The following is a 24661-nucleotide window of genomic DNA, read 5'->3' as shown; positions in this document are numbered from 1 at the left end:
TCATTTCCCAATACCAGATTAAGTACAGCCTCTCCTCTTGTAGGCTTCTCTACATATTGTGTCAAGAAACCTTCCTGAAAACACCAAACAAACTTCACCCCATCTAAACCCCTTGCTCTAGGGAGATGCCCATCAATATCTGGGAAATTGAAATCTCCCACCACGACAACTCTGTTATTATTAAACCTTTCCAGAATCTGCACCCCAATTTACTCCTCGATGTCCCTGTTACAATTGGAAGGTCGATAAAAGATACCCAGTCGAGTTATTGACCTCCTCTTATTTCTAACTTCCACCCCCAGAGACTCAGTAGACAATCCCTCCATGACTTCCTCCTTTTCTGAAGCTGTGACACTATCTCTGATCAGCAGTGCCATGCCCCCACCTGTTTTGCCTCCCTCCCTGTCCTTTCTGAAACATCCAAAGCCTGGCACTCTAAATCACCATTCCTGCGCCTGAGCCATTCAAGTCTCTGTAATGGCCACAACATCATAGCTCCAAGTACTGATCCATGCTCTAGCTTTGTTCATGATCCTTCTTGCATTAAAATAGACCCATCTCAAACCATCAGTCTGAGCGTGTCCCTTCTCTATCTCCTGTGTATCCTCCCTCTCACTCTGTCTGCAAGCTTTCTCTATTTGTGAGCCAACAGCCCCTTCCCCTCTTTGTTCAGTTCGGTTCCCACTCCCCAGCAATTCTAGTTTAAACTCTCCCCAACAGCCTTAGCAAACCTCCCTGCCAGGATAGTGATCCCCCTCAAATTCAACTGCAACCCATTCTTTTTGTACAGGTCACACTTGCCCCACAAGAGGTCCCAATATTCCAGAAATCTGAATCCCTGCCCCTTGCTCCAATCTCTCAGCCATGCATTTATCCTCCACCTCATTCTATTCCTATACTCACTGTCGCGTGGCACAGGCAGTAATCCCAAGATTACTACCTTTGAGGTCCTGCTTATCAACTTCCTTCCTAACTCTCTGTTGTCTGCTTTCAGGACCTCCTCCCTTTTCCTACTTATGTTGTTGGTACCAATATGTACCACAACCATTGGCTGTTCACCTTCCCACTTCAGGATATTGTGGACACGATCAGAAACATCCCAGACCCTGGCACCTGGGAGGCAAACTACCATCTGTGTTTCTTTCTTACGTCCACAGAATTGCCTGTTTGACCCCCTAACTATAGAGTCCCCTATTACTACTGCCTTCTTCCCTTCCCTACCCTTCTGAGCCACAGGGCCAGACTCTGTGCCAGAGGTGTGGCCACTGTTGTTTTCCCCAGGTAGGCTGTTCCCCCCCAACAGTACTCAAACAGGAGTACTTATTGTTAAAAGGGACAGCCACGTGGGTACTCTCTAGTATCTGCCTCTTGCCCTTCCCTCTGATGACTGTTACCCACTTATCTGTCTCCCGAGGCCCCAGTGTGACTACTTGCCTATAGTTCCTCTCTATCACCTCCTCATTTTCCCTGTCCAGATGAAGGTCATCGAGCTACATCTCCAGTTCCCTAAACCCGGTTCCTAAGGAACTGCAACTTGATACATCTGGCGCAGATGTGGCCTTCTGGGAGGCTGGGAGTCACCCAGACTTCCCACATCTGACACCCACTACAGAACACTGGCCTCGCAGACATACTTCCTGTTTCTATTCACAGATAACCTACCTGGCCTTGATCCGTAATCACTGAAGCCCTGTTGAACCAATGCCCTCCTATTCTGTTGCCCACTCCTCCAACACCCGCTCTGTAAAGCTGAGTTACAGAGTTTATTGCATAATTGTATTCATTGAGCAGTTACTTTAGTTACATTCTTTCATTGAAACTTAATTTTTAGAGGAACTAGCAAAACAATTCAATAAACAGTTTTTAAAAGATCCTTTTCATGGCACTCTTTCAAATCTGTAGGCTAATTTAAGAATTTACATAAAATGTGTTAATTTTGTTCAAGCATAAGACTCAAAAGACGGTAATAATATAATTGTATGAATAAATGCATTTTGTAAAGTGCCTCTTCCTGAAAGACTCCCTATTTTTAATAGTAGATGAGGTGTAAGGTACATCAACTGCAATTATTTTAGGGGAACTGATTCATACTTCAACATTCTGCTTGGGTAGTTCTTTAAGCTCAAATGTGACTTGCAGTTCCATTAACTCTGAGATGACTGGCTAGCGTTAGTGTTCTCTCCCAGGCCAACATCCTTAGTTTCTTAATTCCAGTCTCTGGGCCTCCTTACCTGCCTGTGGGACCAACAGATTTTGTCACAATAAACAATCTGCTAGAGGAGTTCTGTGGGTTGAATAAGCTCTGTGGGAGGAATAGAATTGTTGATGGTTCTGGCCAAAATCACTCATCACATCCATAGTTTTTTGCTCCAGATTCCAGCAACGTTAGTCTTTTGCGTCTCCGGATACTGTCATAGATGAGTTGGGTAGATGTACCTGTTAGGAGGTACATTTATGCTAGGCCTCTGTGGCTCTCAAGCTCTAAGTGCCCTATTCAATGTTCGTTCACTGTTTTGCATGGTCACCTGACAGGGATCCCCATGACTCAACAGGGATCTTGCACTTTTTCAATTGGACTTTGTGAATATCCTTTAATTTTTTTGTTCATCTGGTAATATTTCCAGAGTTCAGATTAGACTGTCCATATCAACAGTCTGGTGTCAGGTATGCAAAGAAGACCAGGCCACAGGAAGCAACTGACTGCAATTGTCACCCTTCTGCTTGGGGGGGGGGGGGGGGAAGGTGTTGGTACAACAGATTTTGCTGATGCTGGTTTGCTTATCAGTCAACAGATTTCAAAAATATTAGAGACAGTATAGATGGGTTCATTACAAGACCGTAAGACACAGGAGCAGAATGAGGCCATTCAACCCATCAAGCCTGCTCTGCCATTTCATTATGGTTGATGCATTTTCCCTCTCAACCCCATTCTCCTGCCTTCTCCTCATAACCTATAGGACCAAATGACATTAACTCTAGTGTTTTAAGGTGCTTGTTATTAAACAACTCATTATATGAACATAATTAAAAGCATTTCTGCACAGCACAACATGAGCTTTGTGCTGGGTTTGAAGGCTTTTTCTCCAAGCAGTCTTTTTGTTAGAAGGCTAACGGCTTCACCGCGGCACTGATGGTTTTAGTAAATTGAATCACTGTTTGGTCTCTGTATTCCACTGACCTTTATTGTCAGAGGGTGATGTTGTACAGCAGGGACAGGTGGTGGATGACCTTATCTTCAGTGTATTAACTGTAAGCTTTGCTTCAGGTAACAAGTTGACAATAACTTGGAGCCAGGCTTCCTTGCCACATGTCTGGACCCCAAGTACTAAGTTGTTTTTCTGTAACCGGTGACTGCAGCTAGAGTGTTATTAGTCTTAGAGAGTAGGTGATTTGCGATGAATGGTTTACCAGTTGAGCTGTAGATCAGCTTCGTGATAGCAGACTGTCCTGATGCAGCCTTTGGACCAGAAATGTTAACCATACTATGGCTTTTACAGCTGCTGCTCCATCCACTGGATCCATCCTGCAGTTTACTTTTTGCTCCAGAGAGCAGTGTACAGGCTTACATTTTACTCTCCTGCCGCAGCCCTGGGTCTCCAAATGCTTTGACAGCAATATCACCATATTGAATGAAAGATAATAGGCAGGTGAGGACAAACTCAGAACTCAATGAATGGGTAACTCTTCTGGAAGATCAGTGTGGGTGGATATGGATTTTGGATCAAAAAGTGGAGGGATGGAAGAACTCAGTGAGTTAAGCAGCATCTGTGGAGGCAAATCTATTTTTTTCTGAGAATACAAATTGGATAGGCATTGACGTTGCTGTCAACGAGCTAATCCTATGTTTCAGAGACTCCCCTTGTAGGTCAAGCAAAGGTCTCTTGGCTTTCCAACTTACTTTACCAGAGCAGCAGTTTGGTAGGGACGTTAGAATTTACACTCCAATCCTAATTCGTTGGGCGCGGCAGTTAATCAACATTAATTTAGCATTCTTCATTAAAACACATTTTCCTGGCAATAATTATAGTACAACATGACAATCTTGAGGTTTCACCGCAGAGTGCTCGTATTTGCACATAAACAGACTACTTACCTGCCAAAAAAATGGGCAGCAGCGACTGACGTAATGATCGTATCGGAACCCAGGGCGAGTTAATTGCAAAGCACACGCCCCTTTTCAATGCCTTTGCGCATGTTACTGGTACTACACTTTGCACTTCATTCAAATGAATGCGGAAAACCAGATGGAGCTGTCAGAGGGAGAGAGAGAAACGTACGGCACCTTGCCAGGCTAGAGATGGGGCTGTAAATACAGAGAGCGGCAGGAGGCTGTCGCATTACCGGGAAACTGACCTTCCTCAGCGACACTGCTTTCACTTGAGAGTGGGATCAAGTGGCCCGACCGGACGCTGGCCATGGAGCGCAAGAGCCCGCGGGAACCGGACACCACCGCTCCGCGAGACCTCGCGTGAGCCAGGCGGCCGGAGAACAGAGGTTCGAGCTTCAACTGGACATTGACCAGCAGCACGGGCTCGACCGCCGGACACCGAGAGGGACAGTCTGACGAGCCTTTCAACGCTTAGGTTTATTTTTAATTTCACTCTTCCCCACCTCGTTTTTTTTTCCACCTTCGGTCCGACGACAACACTTGTCTTCCGATTCCAAGGTAAGTCTCGTTGAATAATCCGTAGTCTGCTGAGTTTGTATTCACATTCTCGTAGACATAAGCAGATAACAGATGAGCTGTATTGTACTGTTCCCGGTGAACATTAACAATAAACAATGCACAATCGACAGAGGCTTCTTCTTCTTGGGCTGCCCTACTTGGGTGCTAACAAGTACTTGGCTGATCTTGTATTTTATTTCTATTCCGTTTTGATAAATTATCCACTGCCCCTCCCCCTTCCCATCACCCTTACATCATTTTAAAAGACGTTTTAAAATACACAAATTCCTTGTAGCCCAGAATGGCATGTGTTGTAATATACACTCCCAGAACTGACCAGCTGAACTCCTGTTAAAATTTTGTGTGTTTTGAAGAGTTTTCTTGTCTTTGTATGGTCGCTAGCAATATAGGCTGGAACAAACTCGTGCCTTTTCCCTGCCTTTCATTGGTTGGCAAAGCTGTGCAAACGTACCGACCAGAGGGTGATTTCGAATGGCTGGATTGTAAGAAGGTTCCCTTCCATATCTTCACTTTTTCCGTCTGGAACACAATGTATCTGCTCTTTTTTATACACAGAATACTAAGAAAGGCTATTTTTAGCTGCAGTGTTTAGTCTTCCAGTTTGCAAATGGATCGTAAAACCTATAAACGACCAGTCCTGCAGTTGTTTTGAGGACATCTCAATGGAGGTGAATGATTGAAACAAGGCAAACCCTCACCGAGCAATAATGCAGTTTTGATCGGAACATATTCATGGATGATTTTGTATCGAACCGAAAGAAAATAGCTTTAGAATTTGATCATAGTCATCGTACAAATTTTCCGATGTCTTCGCAAACTTAAAATACAAGCGAGTTACTAGTCCACTTATTAATGGCATAAACACGATGTCCTATTAGTGTAATTAACAGGATCAGCAAATCCTGATTAATTGATTTTCGAATTCGAGTGAGTTCAAAATTAAAAAAAAAACATGTTTCTGTTTCTTCAATGCACATGGTAAGATTTTTAACGTGTTTGACCATAATTGCATAATATAATATACTAAAACACTTCAGATATTAGAATCTTTGGCATTTCTTGCTTTATTAGTTCTTCAGTCAGGCGATCTCGTGTTTTATAACAGCACAATTGAACATTGAGACACTCCATCGTAGAAAGAATATTGAAGTAGAAAGGAAGCATGTAAATGTTGCATTTGTTCACTAGATGCCGGACCATTCTGACTTTACAAACAGAATTGCAAAACTGAATTCTTGTTTTGCCAAAAGAAAGCATGTTAATAGATACAAAATTGTTTTGAAAACCTTGTCTTACTGTCTATACATATCAATTCAGTATGACCGTGTATTGAGGAAGTACAAGGTAAAATATAAACAGGACAGAATAAAGTGTTACAATACAGTAACAGTGCAGTATAGGTACTGTATATCGGACATTATTAGGCATCAGATTGCACAGTAAATAAGTAACAAATTGAAAAGGATATTTTAACTGATTTAAATTGGGAAACTTGAAGTGTTCCCACACAAAGTAACTACCGTTGAAACCAGATACAGTAAACCATGACATTTGATAGAAAACTACATTTAAACCCTTACAGAGTAAGCATTGAGAAGTACCATCGTTAATAGTTTTGAGGGAGAGCTAGTACTGATGCAAGTATAAACTGAAATGTATACATCTCTGTGTATCTCAAAATAGAGAGAGACTGCCTTCATCACAGATGCGATGTAGCTGGCATTACATAAGGATGTGTCTAAAACCTATACTTTTTACACAGATTTGTGTTTGGGAAACAAAATCGACCAGGATATGTAATTTGAACACTACAGAATTCATGCTGTTTTTGAGGTTTGTGGATCTAGCCATAGGCTTGATAAGGTAGCTGCTGTAGAACAAGAACTGCAAGTCAAACAAGCTGTTGATCTGGACCTTCCCCTGTGTTAACCAACTCTAATTTGTTTAAAATTTAAATACTTCCCAGCTGTATAAAGATGCTTGTTCATAAAATGAATTGTTTAATGAATAGTGCATTTTAAATTTTAATTTGCCTGAGTCCTCATTTGTTAAATAAGCAACTGCAGGTATTGCAATAACCCATCTGATTGTCCTACTCATTTGCACTCTAGTAAGGATGATGCTGGTTAAATTTCAGATTAATTTCAACAGACTGGCACATAAGCACCATAAATACTGCTGACTGGCAATAGGCAGACATTGATGTTCACGAACTCCAAAGCATGGAGTGCTTTTTATTGGCCTCTAGTGGCTAATGAGATTTCTAGTAAAATTTCATCTATACCATTGCTATGTTTGGCCTAGATTTATTTCTGTGTTGCCTGAATGGTCTTTCATCTTCATAAACCTGTGTCTTTCTACCCAAACTCTTCCTCTTGTCCATCAACTCTACAGGGTTAATCTCCATAGGGTCCCTATCTATTTTCATGGGCTCAGTTCCCTCTGTGGCCTCAAACCCTCCCCTGCACCCCCACCCCCCAGTCCATAGAACCTATCTGGCCCAGTTGCTGGATCTGTTCTGCTAACTCTGCATTCTTGTGCATTTTGCAACATAGCTGTTAGGTTTTTGTTGTCTGGAGTTTGACTTCAGCATTACCTCTGTTGTCTTAGGACTCCGCTTTTAAAATGCATTTTCATATCTACCCCTTAACTAAGATTTTGGTACATGTCCTAATATTTTTCTATGAAATTGTCAGATTTTTCATCTTGTTTAATCTTGTATGAAGCTTTCTTGAGCAAAATACTTCCTTGTGTAACATTAAAGAACGTTAGTAATGTCATAGTGAAGAGATGTCTTTAGTTTTTAATTGGTAAATTAGTTTATTATTGTCAAAATGTACTGTGGTGTAATTAAAAACTTGTACACTGTATGTACAGATCAATTCATTACCGCAGTACAACAATACAAGGTAAACCAAGAGTGGAGAATAGTGTTGCAATTAGAGAGAAAGTATAGTGCAGTTAAGTGCAAGGCCATAACAAGGAAGATTGTGAGGTCAAGTTAATTTAGCATATTAGGGAATTATATATTGTCTTATAACAGTGGGATAGGTGCATGCTTTCAGACTTTTGTATCTTCTGCCCAATGGGATGGGGGAAAAGAATGAATGTCCAGGGTAGGGGTATATTTGATTATGCTGTTAGCTCTATCAAGACAGAGTCCGTTGAGCAAAGGCTGGTTTCCATGATGTGTTGAATTGTGTTTTCAACTCTCTGCAGTTTCCTGTGATCACAGGCAGAAAAGTTGTCCTATTGAGCCATGATGTATCTGGATTGGATGCTTTCTAAAATTGCTGAGGGTCAGAGGAGACATACCACATTTTTGGGGCTCCTGAGGAAGTAGTGATGTTGGTGTGCACTCTTGACTGTGGTATTTATGTGGTTGGATTTTTAAAAATGTTATTGGTGATGTTCTGTCCTAGGAACTTGAAGCTCTCAACTTCCTCAACTTAGGCACCGTTGAATTAAACAGGAGCATGTGCACTGTCCCCTTACATGAACTCAATGGCCAGCTCTTTTGTGTTGCTGACATTGAGGTAAAGGTTGTTGTTGTGACATCATGCCGTAGCTGCTCTCTCTCTCACTCTTTTTCCTGTACTCCAATTCATTATTATATGAGATACAGCCCACTATGGCCATATCATCCGTAAACTTGTATATGGAGTTGGAGGAGAATCTGGCCACACAGTCTTGAGTGTATGGGGATTACAATAGGGGGCTGACGACACAGACTTGAGGGGAACTAGTGTTGATATCTATCTGTATTGATTGCAGTCTGTTGGTTAGGAAGTCAAGGGATTCGGCTGCAACGAGAGGTGTTGTCCCAGGTCTCGCAGTTTGGAGATCAGTTTGTTTGGAATGATAGTATTGAAGGTGAAGCAGTAGTTAATAAACAATAGTCAAATGTTGGCATTTTTATGGTCCAGATACTCCAGAGATATGTAGGGAATTGCCCTGCACTGTAGACCAGATTCAGTAACAGGTAAGTTGCAGTAGGTCAAGGTTGTCTGGGGGGGGGGGGGGCTGGAGTTAATGTATGCCGTGATCAGCTTTTTGAAGCCAAAGCTACTGGGCATAGACTTTGAACTATATTACTTCGTTTATTCAATAGCTGGATGATAGTGATACCCTTAAGCAAGTGGGAATCTTCTATTTGTTTCATGAATTAAGTCACTGGAGAAAAGTACTAGTAGAAATGAAGCAGCCTCTTTATTTGACTAAACAAGATACAGCATTCATCATATTGATAGTCCTTCAGTGGAAAGGCCTGACTGGCCCAATGCTACCTGATATTTTGTATGCTAAACATTAAAGGACAATTCCGTATTTACAATGTATCCACAATGCTTTCTTGGAAACTACACACAAACTTCACACCTCCGAAATCAAACTCACATCACAGACATCTAAGTGAATTCTGATCATCATTGTCTGGTCTGGGAGCTGCATTTTAAATTTAAATCTACAATCTATATTCAGATTTGAAGGTTGGTGGCTGATGTTATTTACTAAATGTTTGAAACCCAAAAATTGCTCTAACAGTCCCTCCTCTTGGCCCTCCTTGGCAAAAATAAATTAGTATCAGGAAAGGCCAAACTCAAATAGGGCAGCAGAAATTCCCTGCCTTGGAATTCTTTCAATTACATTATGTACATCTACCTCTAGCCTGTCTTCCCTAATGGTACCTACAAAATGCTAAGCAGAGAGATTGTTCCAGAAATTTGAACAACAGTCTTTAGAAATGTGGCTCTTTCCCCACTGGCTGATTACAGCTTAATCAAACATCTTGTCTTCACCCCTTCACTCACTTTCCAGAGGCACCAGCAAGGTAAGTGCCTCAGGCTCACAGGTCCTCTCATCGATGCACAGGAAGGGGCAGGGGTGGTCACCATTTGAATGACTGCAAGGACCCCCCTCCCCCGGTGGCACCAGCTTCCGAATTGTCCAGTCGATCGCTGACCCCAACCACTGAAAGGGGCCAGCTCACTTGCATTCAGGCTTGGCATGACTGCTTTCAGATGCCGTGTGCAATCTTTCTCAGATTGCCATGTCATCGAAGTTATGGAACCTGATGTCTCTGCTTTAACTTAAATCCCTCCCCATCCACTTTTCTCAAAACCTTTTCTATTCTACACTATTTAACTAATCATCTACCTTCAGCATCCAGTATTCATTACAGAGTACCATTACCATAGCATGAATTCATGGGTTTCTGTCACACTCTCGGTGTCCTGTGGTCACCTTCCCATTTCCTGTGGCTGTGCTTCCATTAACTGTGGTCTGGTCTGGTGTGGCTGGCTGATGTTCTCTGTAACTACATGTTTACTGGGTACACTTAATCCTCCCGCTCTGTCTGGGGGCAATGTGAAGATGAGTTGTACGGTTTAACCCGAGCTTGGTGTTTCCCATGACTGCCTCGCCGAGTCTGCACACAGATGCCAGTGTCACTTGTTAGAACTACTGTCTGTGGTCCCATCCATCTGGGAGCAAACCCTGCACTTTTCTGACAGTACCCTCACCATGACTTGGTCACCCGGCTGTGGGAGAACTATCTCCTTTCCATCTGGCTCTCTCTGATCAGCAATTTGCTGTTGTTGTTTTGCTTGGTCCTTTAACATATTAAGTTGGTTACAAAGGTCCTTCGCATACTGTGTCATTCTATCCCTATAAGTCCCAGGCTCACCGCAACCTATAATTACCCCATCAGAGAATCACATGGCTTGCCCCATCAGTAATTTGTAGGGGTTGAGACCCAGCATGTGGTTTGGGGTTGCTCGCAATCTTGTACAAATTCCTGGTAGTACATTAACCCAGGTCTTTCCCATCTCTGCTATAGCTTTGGCTGAGGCATTTTTGATTGTAAGGCATCCTTTCTCCTATTCCTGAACTCTGAGGGTGGTAGGGTATGTGGAGATATTGTTGATTCACTCATAGTCAGCACATTTCCCTAATCACTTTGCCTGTGAAATGTGCTCCCTGATCTGAGGCCACCGGGATTGGCGTTCCCCACCTTGGGAGGATTTCTTGAACTAGAATTGGTGTTGTTCCCTGTAGGGAAAGTCTTTACCCACTGGGGGATGTGATCTATAATTACTAGATAACTGCTTTTTGGTAGGGGCCCTGTGAAGTCCATCTGGATGTTATCCCAGGGTCCACTTGGCCATGGCTGGTTTGTTAGCTTTGGCTTTAAGCCCTTACCAGAGTTATGCTGGGCACAAGTGGTACAACGACGGTAGAACTTCTCAACATCCCTGGCCACCACCAGTCCAGCCAAAGTCTTGTAATCATGCTCTGTCTGCCCTGATGTATCACCCTATGATATGACATCGGTAGGATCTGCCTAATATGTGGTGAGGCCACTGCGACTCATTCCGCCCCATGGGCCCAACTCCTATCTGGTCCCTTTGCTCCCTTTCTCCTCTGTATATAATTTTATTAAACTGGTTTCAGTCATTTCTTCCTGCACACTTGCAATTTCAATTGCCTCTTGTTCCTCTGCTTTCTTCATACTGATGTCTGCCCACTTGTTTCCTTTCTGCTCCTTACTCTCCCCTTCCTGGTGAGCTTTTACTTTAATTACTGCCACCTCTGCTGTCAGACTCACTGCTTCCAGCAGTTGTTGTATTAGGTGCCTGTGTTGAATAACTGCCCCTATTGAGATTACAAATCCTCGTCGTGTTCGTGTCATCAGATAATCATGCCCACCCTGAAGGTATACCGACTGTGTGTGTGTGTGTGTGTGTGTGTGTGTGTGTGTGTGTGTGTTCCCATCTATGAAATTCCAAGACCCATCCGTTTAAAAAAAAATTCCTGTGCTTCCCATTCTAGAGGTTGTTCCTTCACACCGATATTCTCTTCCTGCTCAATTTCTATTTGGCACTTGTGTGCCTCCCCCTCTGTTAGGATGGTGCTAGTGGGATTAATTTCACTATTGTTACTGGCTTGTGAACAACTGTCAGTATGTCAGTTTTTATAAGATACTGCTTACGGGGTTTATGCAAGTCCCCTTCTATTTTAACTTTATTTTTAACTTTTATTTTATCTTTATTCAGCTGCAAACTTGCTTGTGTCTAGCCCATACTCCTGGGAATTGCTGACAAAGTAACTCATGGACATCATTCTGGCTCCAGTCCCCGATCATCAAAGCTGCTGTGGCTACGCTGACTATGTTGTGAGCTCTGGTTGTACGTGTTTGCTTCCCCTGGCTCGTCCATGTTATTTCTCTCTTTCCTCAACCTGTAATGGCCATTACTTCCCTGGAGATGTTTTTTCCAAGGATAGCACCCTCATTATTTCGACAGACCCAGAAATAGAGTGGAACCTGCACCCTGCCGATTTTGAGCATCTGTGACTCGCTTCTTTCTGCTTTCACTGTTTTTCCTCTTGCAACTGTAATATTAATAGCCTCTCAAGTTGTTAGCAAGGGTAGGTCAGTTATTGTTACTGATGCCCCTGTGACAACTAACAATGCTGTTGTGTACAACTGTGGGAGAAGGGTGCAGGTAGTGGAGGCTGCTGTGACCTCTTTTTCTGTCCTAGAAACCACCTTCAGCAGCTCTGTGATCTGATTGACAGTCAGATCTGTCAGAGTGGATGCAGATGAGGTGAAAGGTCACATGTCTGCCGTGACTTTTACCAGCTTTTTTTAAATCCAAGAGTATTTTCAATATACTTGCTCACTTTGACTAAGATGGCTGGCCACATGATGGGTTGCACAAATACATCCCACTCCTGACCCCAAATGTTGCATGAATAAGATCATCGGAGAAAAGTGCTGGTAGATATGAAGCAGCCTCTTTATTTGACAAAACAAGATAGAGCAGGCATCATATTGAGACTCTTTTGGTGAACAGGTCTGGCCAGCTCAACGCGACCAGATATTTTATGTGCTAAACATCAAAGGACACTTCCATATTTACAATGCATCCACAATGCTTTCTTTGAAACTACATGCAAACTTCAGCGGGTTGGGCAGCTTCCGTGGAAACGAACAGTCAACTTTTCGGGCTGAGATCCTTTGTCAGTCCTGACGAAGGGTTTTGGCCTGAAACGTTGACTGTTTGTTTCCATGGATGCTGCCTGACCTGCTGAGTTTCTCCAGTGTGTTGTACGTGTTGCTTTTACCCCAGCATCTGCAGTGTACTTCATGTGTACACTTCAAACCTCCTGATTCACACTTGAGCCACACCTATCTAAATTAACTTTAATCAGCATTGTCTGGTCAGTGATTCAAGGCTTTGAGGAATCTATTGTTCAGAGCTGCTTTTTAAATTAAATCTATAATCTATATTCAGATTTGAAGTTTGGTCACTAAAGTTATCTGCTAAATCCCAAAAATCGCTCTTAACAATATTGAAGCAGGTGAAGTTTAAAAACGTGTGCAGATATACTTGCTGGGCGATCTATATAGGGTCTGAGGACGTGGCCGGGGACTCTATATCTGAGCCAGATGCTTCCAGGATTCACTCTCCAGAAAACTGATCTTGTTTCTGCATTGGTGGCTGGAGGTTCAGGTGCTTTGAAGACTGTTGGGGTGGGTGGTGACATTCCAATTTCCTTGTGTCAAAAATCTGCATAGAATTAATTAAAATCACTGGGAAGAAATGTACTGCTGTGGACGATGCTGCCTGACTCTGCCTTATAGCTCGTTATAGCATGTCAGCCCTGACACAACTAATGGCTGGTTGTGGCGACCCACTTTCTGTGCAGGCGAACCTGCTCACAAATAGCCAGCGCGCGGGGAGAGACTTTGGTAATGCACCTCTGACGTCATTTCCGCCCGGAGAGGGCGGGCGCTAGGGTTTAAAAGCCAGCGCCGCGAAATTTGAATAAACTAGTCTCGAAACAGCTTACCGACTGCATGTCATTTCTAGCTCTGTATGTAGTACATCGCTACATGGTCAAAGACTTCATTTTAAACTGGTATTTTTTTCTTGGTGTCCCTCACAGCTTTACAGAGATCACATTTTGATTTCTTATGAATTTAAAGGTGATCATATTTGAACACTGTAATCTTAGACTTAAGTACAAAGTGGTTCTCCAGGTTTGTCCATGGTTTCCGGTTTGGGAACAATCAGATTGCCCTCTTTAGTACACGGTCCCCTACATACTTCTGTTGAAGTCCATCATGGTAGCAACATGCTCATTTAGGCTAGTTGGTGAGTCTTTGAACATGGACCTGAATACAGACTCCAGCCATGTAGAAGCTCATCGACTGTATTTCTTCAGATCAGCACTAACTTTCAGTATCATGTCCTCCTGTTCAATTTGTTTGTACATGGAAGTAAGGTATGGCTTGTGGTCTGATTTCCAAAAGTGTAGGTGGTAGCTTGTTAAGCTTCTTTGGTTGTTTAGCAATTGTCAAGAGTGTTTGCCCTCCTGGGGAGACAGGAGACATGCTCTTAGTATTTTGTCCCACACTGTTGAAGTTGGCCTGATTGAAGTCACCTGCAGTAATGAAGAGTGCCTCAGAGTGTGCTATTTCCACAGTTCATTGAATGCAGGGTTCACGGCCACCTGGGGTGGGATGGAGACTGCCATCAGGATAACTAAATTGAACTCCTGTGGCAGGTAGCATGGATAACATTTCTGTGTTTGATATTCTTACAAGCTGATTGAGCTGGAACTTTCAGGACCCTTGTGTCTAAGCACCACGATGTGTTGACGGTGAAGCATAACCCTCCACCTCTTGCTTTGCCTGAGGAATCCATACAGCCCTTTGAGTGAATTGAGAGGCTGTATGCTCCAGTCAGATGAAGCAGGAGTAAGCCATGTTTTGGGCTGATATAGCACACAGCAATAATATTTGTTCAGTGGGACTAACAGTTTTTTAATTCAGTAGGTTATACTTTGAGGTTGCATTATGGTCATTGCAACTGGTGAGTTGGAGATGTCTCTCTATCAAAGGAGGTGTAAGGTGCTCCTTCGCTCTGCTAGCCTGTAGGTCACCTTTGGTAAGGTGTAGCACTTGCTTAGCTCCTGATCAGTGTCATGTGAAGCCATGGGAGAAGGTAGTGTATGTTCATATGAGCAGGAGGTGGATATTGTAAGTCCTGATTATGCGACTACTAATGTCAGGCAGACAATCTCTGAAAACTATTGACAATGGCTGGGTTCACTCATCTTGTAAAGACACTGCCCAGAAGAAGGCAATGGCAAACCATTTCTTCAGAAAAAATTGCCAAGAACCATCATGATTATGAAAAGACCATGATCACCCACATCATGACACATAACAAATGTGGGCAATATGACACATAACGAATGACTGATAGTGATTAAACAATCTACTTGGGTAGCTGACTCTTTTGCAAACCCATTGCCTAATTTGAGTTTTATCTGAGACAAGCAGCCTGGTGATGTTTATCATGAAGAACCAGTCTTGGATCCTTTATATAAAGAATTCATTCTCAGTATTTGCTACAAGTTGGGAAGGAGTTCAAAATGGTGTTGGTGAAACACAGACAGACAGACATACTTTATTGATTCCGAGGGAAATTTGGTTTTGTTACAGCCGCACCAACTAAGAATAGTGAAGAAATATAGCAATATAAAACCATAAATAATTAAATAATAATAAGTTAATCATGCCCAGTGGAAATAAGTCCAGGACCAGCCTATTGCCTCAGGGTGTCTGACACTCTAAGGGAGGAATTGTAAAGTTCGATGGCCACAGGTAGGAATGACTTCCTATGACACTCAGTGTTACATCTCGGTGGAATGAGTCTCTGGCTGAATGTACTCCTGTGCCTAACCAGTACATTATGGAGTGGATGGGAGTCATTGTCCAAGATGGCATGCAACTTGGACATGCGATGCTTTGCTGGAAGCCCATAAAATTTCTAAATTTACTTATCCTGAGCTACCCTCACTGCACTCTATAGCCTGTAATTTCCCTTTAAGTTATGTACTTCTAAACTGTCTTAAGGATTTCACAATCTTCTGAAGAACTTAACTTTCAAGAATGCAGGTATGGCACCTTTAAGCAAATGAAGGTACATCACCACAGCTGAAAGAGAGGGAGGAGGGGAAGGCTCCAAGCCAGGCGATAACATTAGAGTGTGACACTTTCTCTACCCAATATCTTGTCAGCGAATGTAAAAGTCACTGGAGAACAAAATTGAGGTCCCAAGGGCAAGACTGTTGAATTGGAGGGAAATGAGGGATTGCTGCCTTCTGTTTCAGAGACGTGGCTAACCTCAGGCAAGCCAGATATGTTGGTAAGAACTGAGGACTTTTCAATACACTGGATGTACTGGATTGCTGATTCTGGATAAGGCAAAAGGCGGGGTTCTGTGTTTCATGATAAACACATAATGGTGCTTGGACGTAGTACCCTTGTTTCCCCAAACTGCAACATTTAATGATTAAGTGTGAACCATTCTACTTATGAAGACAGTTCTCCTCTATGATCCTGACTGCAGTTTGCATACTGCCAAGCCTGATGCTAAGCCTGCACACCATGTATTGAGCGCTGCGATCAGTGAACAAGAAGCAGCCTGCACTGGTGCCTTTCAAATAATTGCCGGGGACTTCAAACAGGCTTGTTTGAAGAAATCTCTGTCCAGTTATCGTCAACTTGTCACCTTCAGCACAAGGAGTTCCAACATATTCAACCACTTTTATACCATGATTAGAAATGCCTACCATTCATCCGTTGAGACTAGATATAGGACGAATACAAAATGACGCTGGAGATATTGTAATGAGAGACGCAGAGATGGCAGAGGAACTGAATGTGTATTTTGCATCAGTCTTCATGGTGGAAGACATCTGCAGTATACCTGGCATTCAGATTGTCAGGGAAGTGAAGTATGTGCAGTGAAAATTACAACTGAGAAGGTTCTTAGGAAGCTTAATGGTCTGAGGGTGGATAAATCTCCTGGACCTGATGGAATGCACCCTTGGGTTTTGAAGAAAGTAGCTGGAAAGATAGAAACATATAAAACATACAGCACAATACAGGCCCTTCGGCTCACAAAGCTAAGCTGAACATGTCCCTACCTTAGAACTACCGAGGCTTACCCATAGCCCTCTATTTTTCTAAGCTCCATGTACTGCATGAGTGGAAACTTGCAAATGTTACTCCGCTATTTAAGGGTGGGAGGCAGCAGAAAGGAAACAATAGACCTGTTAGTCAGACACCAGTGGTTGGGAAGTTGTTGGAATCGATTGCTAGGGATGAGATTAGGGAGTACCTGGAGGCACATGATAAAATAGGCCAAAGCCAGCATGGTTTCCTGAAAGGAAAATCCTGCCTGACAAACCCTCTGCAATTTTTTGAGGAAATTACAAGCAGGGTGGACAAAGGAGATGCAGTAGATGTGTTGTACTTGGATTTTCAGAAGGCCTTTGACAAGGTGCTACACATGAGTGTGCTTAGCAAGATAAGAGGCCATGGAATTACTGGGAAGTTACTAGCATGGGTGGAGCATTGGCTGATCGGCAGAAAACAAAGAGTGGGAATAAAGGGATCCTATTCTGTCTGGCTGCCGTTTACCAGTGGAGTTCCACAGGGGTCTGTGTTTGGACTGCTGCTTTTTACGATGCCTGTCAATGATTTGAACTATGGGATTAATGGATTGTGGTTAAATTTTTCAATGATGCAAAGATAGGTGGAGGAGTGGGTAGTGTTGAGGAAATAGTGAGCCTGCAGAGAGACTTGGATAGTTCAGGGGAATGGGCAAAGAAGTGGCAAATGAAATACAATGTTGGAAAGTGTATGGTCATGCACTTTGGTGGAAGAAATACATGGCAGACTATTACTTAGATGGAGAGTGAATTCAAACTGCAGAGATGCAAAGGAAATTGGGAGTCCTTGTACAAGATACTATAAAGGTTAGCCTCCAAGTTGAATTGGTGGTAAAGAAGGCGAATGTAATGTTGGCATTCATTTCTAGAGGTATAGAATATAAGAACAGGGATGTGATGTTGAGGCTCTATAAGGCACTCGTGAGACTACACTTGGAGTGTTGTGTGCAGTTCTGGGCTCCTGATTTTAGAAAGGATATACTGACATTTGAGAAGGTTCAGAGAAGATTCACGAGAATGATTCCAGGAATGAAAGCAGCTCTATCTTAGAAGCTTGTGAAGACTTGGCATGTCATCAAAAACTTTGACAAACTTCTTTGGATGTGTGATGGAGAATATATTGACTGGTTGTATCACTGCCTGGTATGGAAGCACCAAATGGAAAAGCTTACAAAAGGTAGTGTTACAGCCCAGTCAATCCCAGCTAAAGCCCTCCCCACCACTGGGTACATGACATGGAGTTCTTCTACAGGAGAGCAGCAGCAAGTCCTGACGAAGGGTCTCAGCCTGAAATAGTGACTGTTTGCTCTTTTCCATTGATGCTGCCTGGCCTGCTGAGTTCATCCAGCATGTTGTGTGTTGCATCCATCCTCGAGCCCCCACCATCCAGGCCATGGTCTCTTCTTGCTGCTGTCATCAGGAAGGAGGTACAGGACCCTCAAGACCCATGCCACCTGGTTCAGAAACAGCTATAATCCCTCAACCATCAGGCTCTTGATAACTTCACTCTTCCTATCACTGTCCTGTTCCCACAACTTGTGGATTCACTTTCAAGGACTCTTCATCTCGTGTTCTGATTATCTATCTATTTATTATTCTTTCAGCCTTTGTACAGTTTTTTGCACATTGGTGTTTGTCCATCTTGTTAGATGCAATCTTTCAGTTGTATTTCTTCATGAATGCCTGCAAGAAAATGAATTCCAGGTTTGTGTATGGCGACATATACAGTGGCATGCAAAAGTTTGGGCACCCCTGGTCAAAATTTTGTTACTCTGAATAGTTAAGTGAGTAGATGAACCGATCTCCAAAATTCATAAAGTTAAAGATGAAACATTTTTTTTTCAAATTTTAAGCAAGATTAGTATATTATTTTTGTTCTGTACAATTTTAGAATGAAATAAAGGAAAGGAGCACCATGCAAAAGTTTGGGCACCCCAAGAGATTTGAGCTCTTAGATAACTTTTACTGAGGTCTCAGACCTTCATTAGCTTGTTAGGGCTATGGCTTGTTCACAGTCAATGTTAGGAAAGGCCAGGTGATGCAAATTTCAAAGCTTTATAAATACCCTGACTCCTCAAACCTTGTCCCAATGATCAGCATCCATGGGCTCCTCTAAGCAGCTGCCTAGCTCTCTGAAAATTAAAATAAATGATGCCCACAAAGCAGGAGAAGGCTATAAGAGGATAACAAAGCATTTTCAGGTAGCTGTTTGCTCATTTCATAATGTAATTAAGAAATGGCAGTTAACGGGAATGGTGGAGGTCAAACTGAGATCTGGAAGACCAAGAAAACTTTCTGAGAGAACTGCTCGTAGGATTGCTAGAAAGGCAAATCAAAATCCCGGTTTGACTGCAAAAGACCTTCAGGAAGATTTAGCAGACTCTGGAGTGGTGGTGCACTGTCCTATTGTGCAGCGACATCAGCACAAATATGACCTTCATAGGTGAGTCATCAGAAGAAAACCTTTCCTGCATCCTCACCACAAAATTCAACGTCAGAAGTTTGCAAAGGAACATCTAAACAAGCCTGATGCATTTTGGAAACAAATCCTGTGGACTAATGGAGTTAAAATAGAACTTTTTGACTGCAATAAGCAAAGGTGTGTTTGGAGAAAAAAGGTGCAGAATTTCATGAAAAGAACACCTCTCCAACTGTTAAGCATGGGGGGTGGATTGATCATGCTTTGGGCTTGTGTTGCAGACAGTGGCACGGGGAACATTTCACTGGTAGAGGGAAGGAAGAATTCAATTAAATACCAGCAAATTCTGGAAGCAAATATCACACCATCTTTAAAAAAAAAACACAAAGCTGTAGATGAAAAGAGAATGGCTTCTGCAACAGGATAATGATCCTAAGCACATCTCAAAATCCACAATGGACTACCTCAAGAAGGATTTGCCATGGCTCTCACAGTCCCCCAACCTAAATATCATTGAAAATCTGTGGATAGACCTCAAAAGAGCAGTGAATGCAAGACAGCCCAAGAATCTCACAGAACTAGAAGCCCTTTGCAAGGAAGAATGGGAAAAATTCACTAAACAAGAATTGAAGGACTCTTAGCTGGCTACAGAAAACATTTACAAGCTGTGATACTTGCCAAAGGGGGTGTTACTAAGTACTGACCATGCCGGGTGCCCAAACTTATGCTTCGGGCCCTTTTTCTTTTTTGTTATTTTGGAACTGTAAAAGATGGAAATAAAAAAAGTAATATGCTTAAAATATTAAAGAAGTGTGTCATCTTTAACTTTATGCCTTTTGGAAATCAGGTCATCTTTTACTCTCTTAGCTATTCACACTAACAGAAATTTTGACCGGGGTGCCCAAACTCTTGCATGCCACTGTATGCACTTTGATCATTTACTTTGAACATTGGCTTTTCTTTCTCTACTGCTGAAGCTGCAGGGCAGTTGTTTAAAGAGCATTATTTGAAACGTACTTGAATAACTTTAGTCAGTCTTCCTGGGGTAATGTGTGAAAGGAAGAAAGTCATGAGAGTGAAGGAACCACATCTTCCAGGAGTAAATTGGAAGCTACAATTTTGGTGGTGATATATTCACTTGATGAGTTGTCAATTTTTAATATCCTGTTTTATTGTCCAGTCTTATTTTGCTCTTCAGTTACCCTTCAGGATATAAATTCATCTGGTACATAAGTAGGATCATCAAGGAGTTGCAAGATGTTTTTCTAACAGAGTATCTAGAAATGATTTGGAACAAAATTTGTAATTCTGTTAGATATAAAATAGTAGAAATTGCCTCTTGCCTGTTGACTTTGTAATTCTTGGGAGAATCTCAGGGTTGATTTTCTAAATGTATATTTCCATTGCAAAACCATATCTATTTTTACCTTGATAGTGGTTTGTTTATGATCTGAGTTTTCATTTTAAAAAAAGACATAATTTTCTGAATCTTCAACAGTTTTGCACTTGTTTCATTTATAAATGATTGTACTGTCAATTCATGTTCCTGACAGGAATGGCAGGAGTGATGAAATTGTCTTTGCAAAGAATGGAAATGTATTTCTATGCAGTTATTTAATATCTGGGCAGAGTACTGTATGATTGAAAATTCCTATTCCTTGGTGAGTGCAACTAAACAAAAGTTGAGATCTTCTGTTGATGTAAATGTGTCCATAACCACAGCTTGTGGTCTGGTGGTAATCCATCACCAGCTCTATCATATAAAGAAATCTCTCGAGTCTATTTGTTCATTCACTTATGGGATGCAGGTGTTGGTGTCAAGGCCATGTAAATATATCCAATTCTAATTTCCCTTGCAAAGTTAGTCTCACCTTGAATTGCAGACTGTGTTAATGGCGCTTCCGCTGCGCTATGAAGTAGGGAATGTCAATATTTATTTCCATTTACAATATAAGATATTTTATACACACAGGCTTTCATGTTTTCTAGCATCTGCTATCCTTCTTTGAAGTGGTACAGTTCCGTGGTTTGGTAGGTATAAATGAAGAAGCCTTGAATTTGTGTTTGAAGTTATCTGTATAGATGGCTTATAAAACTGTTTCTCAGTGCATGTGACAATAATATTATTTTACCATTATGTGAATAGTAAGCAGGAATTTGGACCAATTTGGGACAAATAATGGACATCACTAGAGGTAAAAAGCAAGATTAAAATGTATCTGGTTGCTAAGGAAGAGATCAGTAAGAGTAAAGGTAGTAGATAGGCAGATTGTTGATAAACAAGTTATACAAGAAAGAATATCTATGCTTAGCAGATAATCTCCCATTCCAGATGGCTTGGACCCAAGTTGAGTTTTGGTGATGACATTGAAAATAGTTGCCATGATCTTGCAATATGTAATAGACATGGAGGAGATCTCGGAGATTTGGAAATTGACAAGTTTGATGCCTTTGAAGAAAGGATGTAAGAGTATTCCTCCTACCAGCAAGTTGGTCAAATTAACATTAATGGTAGGAAAGGATTCAGAAAGATGACCAGGAGAAAGATGAATAAGAACCAGAAATTTGAATTAATTGAGAAGAGCCAGCAAGGGTTTGTTGGAGATCATGTATGTTTCATCTAATTGAATATTTCAATAAATTAACAAGGGTGATGAGGAGAAGGGGACTGAGGTTGTCCATATAGATTTTGAGAAAATAATTTGTTAAGAGTATAATATAAAAGACTAGTTGATAAAGTTGAGGTTTGTTAATGAGGAGGGTTAATGTCATCTTGGATTAAAATGAAAATGGCTTATGGCAGAGAATGTAGGTTTATTTAAAAATAGATGTTTATCAGATTGGAGGATGACAAGTAGAGCTGATCCCCAAAGAACACTGTGGAGATGCTGCTTTCTTTGACATATGTAAATGATTTGGGCATTGGAATACAGTAAAATTTTAAACATTTGTGTATGGTGTCAAAGTTAGCTTGACAAATAGAGAATATTATAATATACAGCAACAGGCAGGTTAGTGGAATGAGCATACAAGTGGCTGAGGAAATTTAATGTGGAGAAGTACGCGATGACACAGTCTGACTGCAGGATGGGAGAAGTAAAATAGGTGATTCTGTTGTTCTAAAGAATGTGCAGGGACTGAGTAACCTGTGGTTCATGGTGCATAGATGGTTAATGGTGGTTAGACACATTGACAAAGTGGTTAACAAACCAATGAAATTTTGAACTTCTTAAAATGTGGTATTGAATACGCAAGCAGGGAAGTTATCATGAACCAAATTGCACAATTGTGGTTATACAGTTAGCATATTGTGTCCAATTCTAGTCAACACACATTAGAAAGGATGTAAGCATCTTTCAAAATGCAGAAGAGGTTTATTAGTGCATGAGACCAGGGATGTGAGAGTTTTGCTATCAGATTAGGATAGACCAATCAAGAATCTATCAACCTCTGCCTTAAGCATAGATAAAGACTTGGCCTTCACAGTTATCTGTGGCAATGAATCCCATATACTTACCACTCTCTGGCTAAAGAAATTTCTCCTCATCTCCATTCCAAAATGATGCCCCACAATTCTGAGGCTGTCCTCCTGATCTTGGACTCTCCCACCATAGGAAACATCCTCTTCACATTAACTCTTATTAAGGCCCTTCACCATTCGATTGGTTTCAATGAAGTCACCCCTCATTCTTCTGAATTCTACTGAATACAGGCCCGGAGCCATCAAACGCTCTTCACATGACAATCCATTTAATCCTGGAATCATTTTCATGAACCTCCCATGAACTCTCTCTGGTTTCAGCACATTTCTAGAATGAGGGCCCAAAACTGCTCCCAATACTCCAAATGACACCTCACCAGTGCTTTATAAAGTTTCAACATTACATCTTTACTTTTCTATTCTAGTTGTCTTGAAATCAATGCTAACATGCGTTTGCCTTCCTTATCACAGACTGCAAATTAACCTTTAGTGAATCCTGCACAAGGACTCCCAAATCCCTTTGCGCCTCAGATTTTTTTGTGTTTTCTCTCCATTTAGAAGATAGTCAACCCTTCCTTTATTCTACCAATGTGCATGACCATACACTTCCTGACACTGTATTCCATCTGCTACTTTTCCCATTCTCCTAATTTGTCTAGGTCTTTCTGTAGCCTCTCTATTTCCTTAAAACTACTTGACCATCCATCTATCATCATATTGTCTGCAAACGTTGCAACAAAGCCATCAATTCCATCATCCAAATCATTAATATGTAACGTAAAAAGAATCGATCCCAACACAGACCTCTGTGGAACACCAATAGTCACCAGCAGCCAACCAGAAAAGGTTTGCTTTATTCCCAGTCCGCCTCCTGCCATTTGGCCATTGTTTTATCCATGTTAGAATCATGGGCTTGTAGCTTGTTAAGCAGCCTCATATGTGACACTTTGTTGAAGGCCTTCTAAAATTCTAAGTACACAAACATCAGTCGATTCTTATTTGTCTAACCTGCTTGTTATTTCTTCAAAGGATTCCAACAGATTTTGTCAGGCAAGATTTTCTCTTGAGGAAACCATGCTGACTATGGCCTATTTTATCATTTGGCTCCAAGAACCTTGAGACCTTAATATTGAACTCCAACACCTTCCCAACTACTGAGGTCAGGCTAACTGGCCTTTGGTTTCCTTTCTTCTACCTTTGTCCCTTCATAAAGAGTGGAGTGACTTCTGCAATTTTCCAGTCTTCTGGGTCCATTCCAGAATTCAGTGATTCTTGAAAAGTCATTACTATTGCCTCCACAATGTCTTCTGCTACCTCTTTCAGAACCCTGGAGTGTGCACCATCTGGTCCAAGTGACTTATTTACCTTCAGACCTGCCAGTTTCCCAAATATCTTCTCCCTAGTTATGGTAACTTCACATAATTCATGACCCCTGACCGCTGGAACTTCTACCATTCTGCTAATGTCTTCCACAGTGAAGACTGATGCAAAATACTTATTCAGTTTGTCTGTCATTGCACTGTCCCCCATTTCTACCTCTCTAGCATCGTTTTCTGGTGGTCTGATGTTCACTCTTTTACACTTGCTGTACTTAAAGAAACTTTTGGTATCCTCTTTAATGTTATTTGCTGACTTACCTTTTTATTCCATCTTTACCTTAATGACTTTTGCCTTCTGTTGGTTTCTAAAAGCTTCCTAATCCTCTAACTTCCCACTAATTATTGCCCTATTTAATGCCCTCTCTTTGGCTTTTATTTTGATACGATTGCATTGGAGATTGTGCAGAGAAGCTTTACTAGGGTATTGGTGCAAATGGAGTATTTCAGTTATACTGAGACTAGATAAGCAAGTTTTATTACTTTTTTGGAGTTGAGGAAGCTGAGAGAAGACCTGATGTATTGTAAATGCATAGATAGTAGGAACCTCCCCCCCCCCCCCCGGGTGTAAGGTTAGATTTAGGGTTAAAAGGTTTATCATTGATGTGAGGAGTATTTTTTTCCTGAGTGATTGGAAATCCGAAATTAGTGGCCTGCCTGGGTGGTGG

At 41.7% G+C, this 24661-nt stretch overlaps 1 protein-coding gene across 2 annotated transcripts in view; it reads left to right on the top strand.

Annotated features, from left to right (window-relative positions):
• Positions 1 to 4247: 4247 nt before the first annotated feature.
• LOC132401984 (cAMP-specific 3',5'-cyclic phosphodiesterase 4B-like) overlaps positions 4248 to 24661 on the top strand; it is a 170537-nt gene continuing 150123 nt past the window's right edge. For both annotated transcript variants that reach the window (XR_009514770.1, XM_059984383.1), the window contains exon 1: positions 4248 to 4666. The gene's annotated coding sequence lies outside the window, so the exon portion shown is untranslated. The remainder of the gene's footprint in view (positions 4667 to 24661) is intronic.

The sequence above is a fragment of the Hypanus sabinus genome, chromosome 11 (genome assembly GCF_030144855.1).
Source record: "Hypanus sabinus isolate sHypSab1 chromosome 11, sHypSab1.hap1, whole genome shotgun sequence".
Lineage (NCBI taxonomy): Eukaryota > Metazoa > Chordata > Chondrichthyes > Myliobatiformes > Dasyatidae > Hypanus > Hypanus sabinus.
This window is presented reverse-complemented; position numbering and strand designations above follow the sequence as displayed.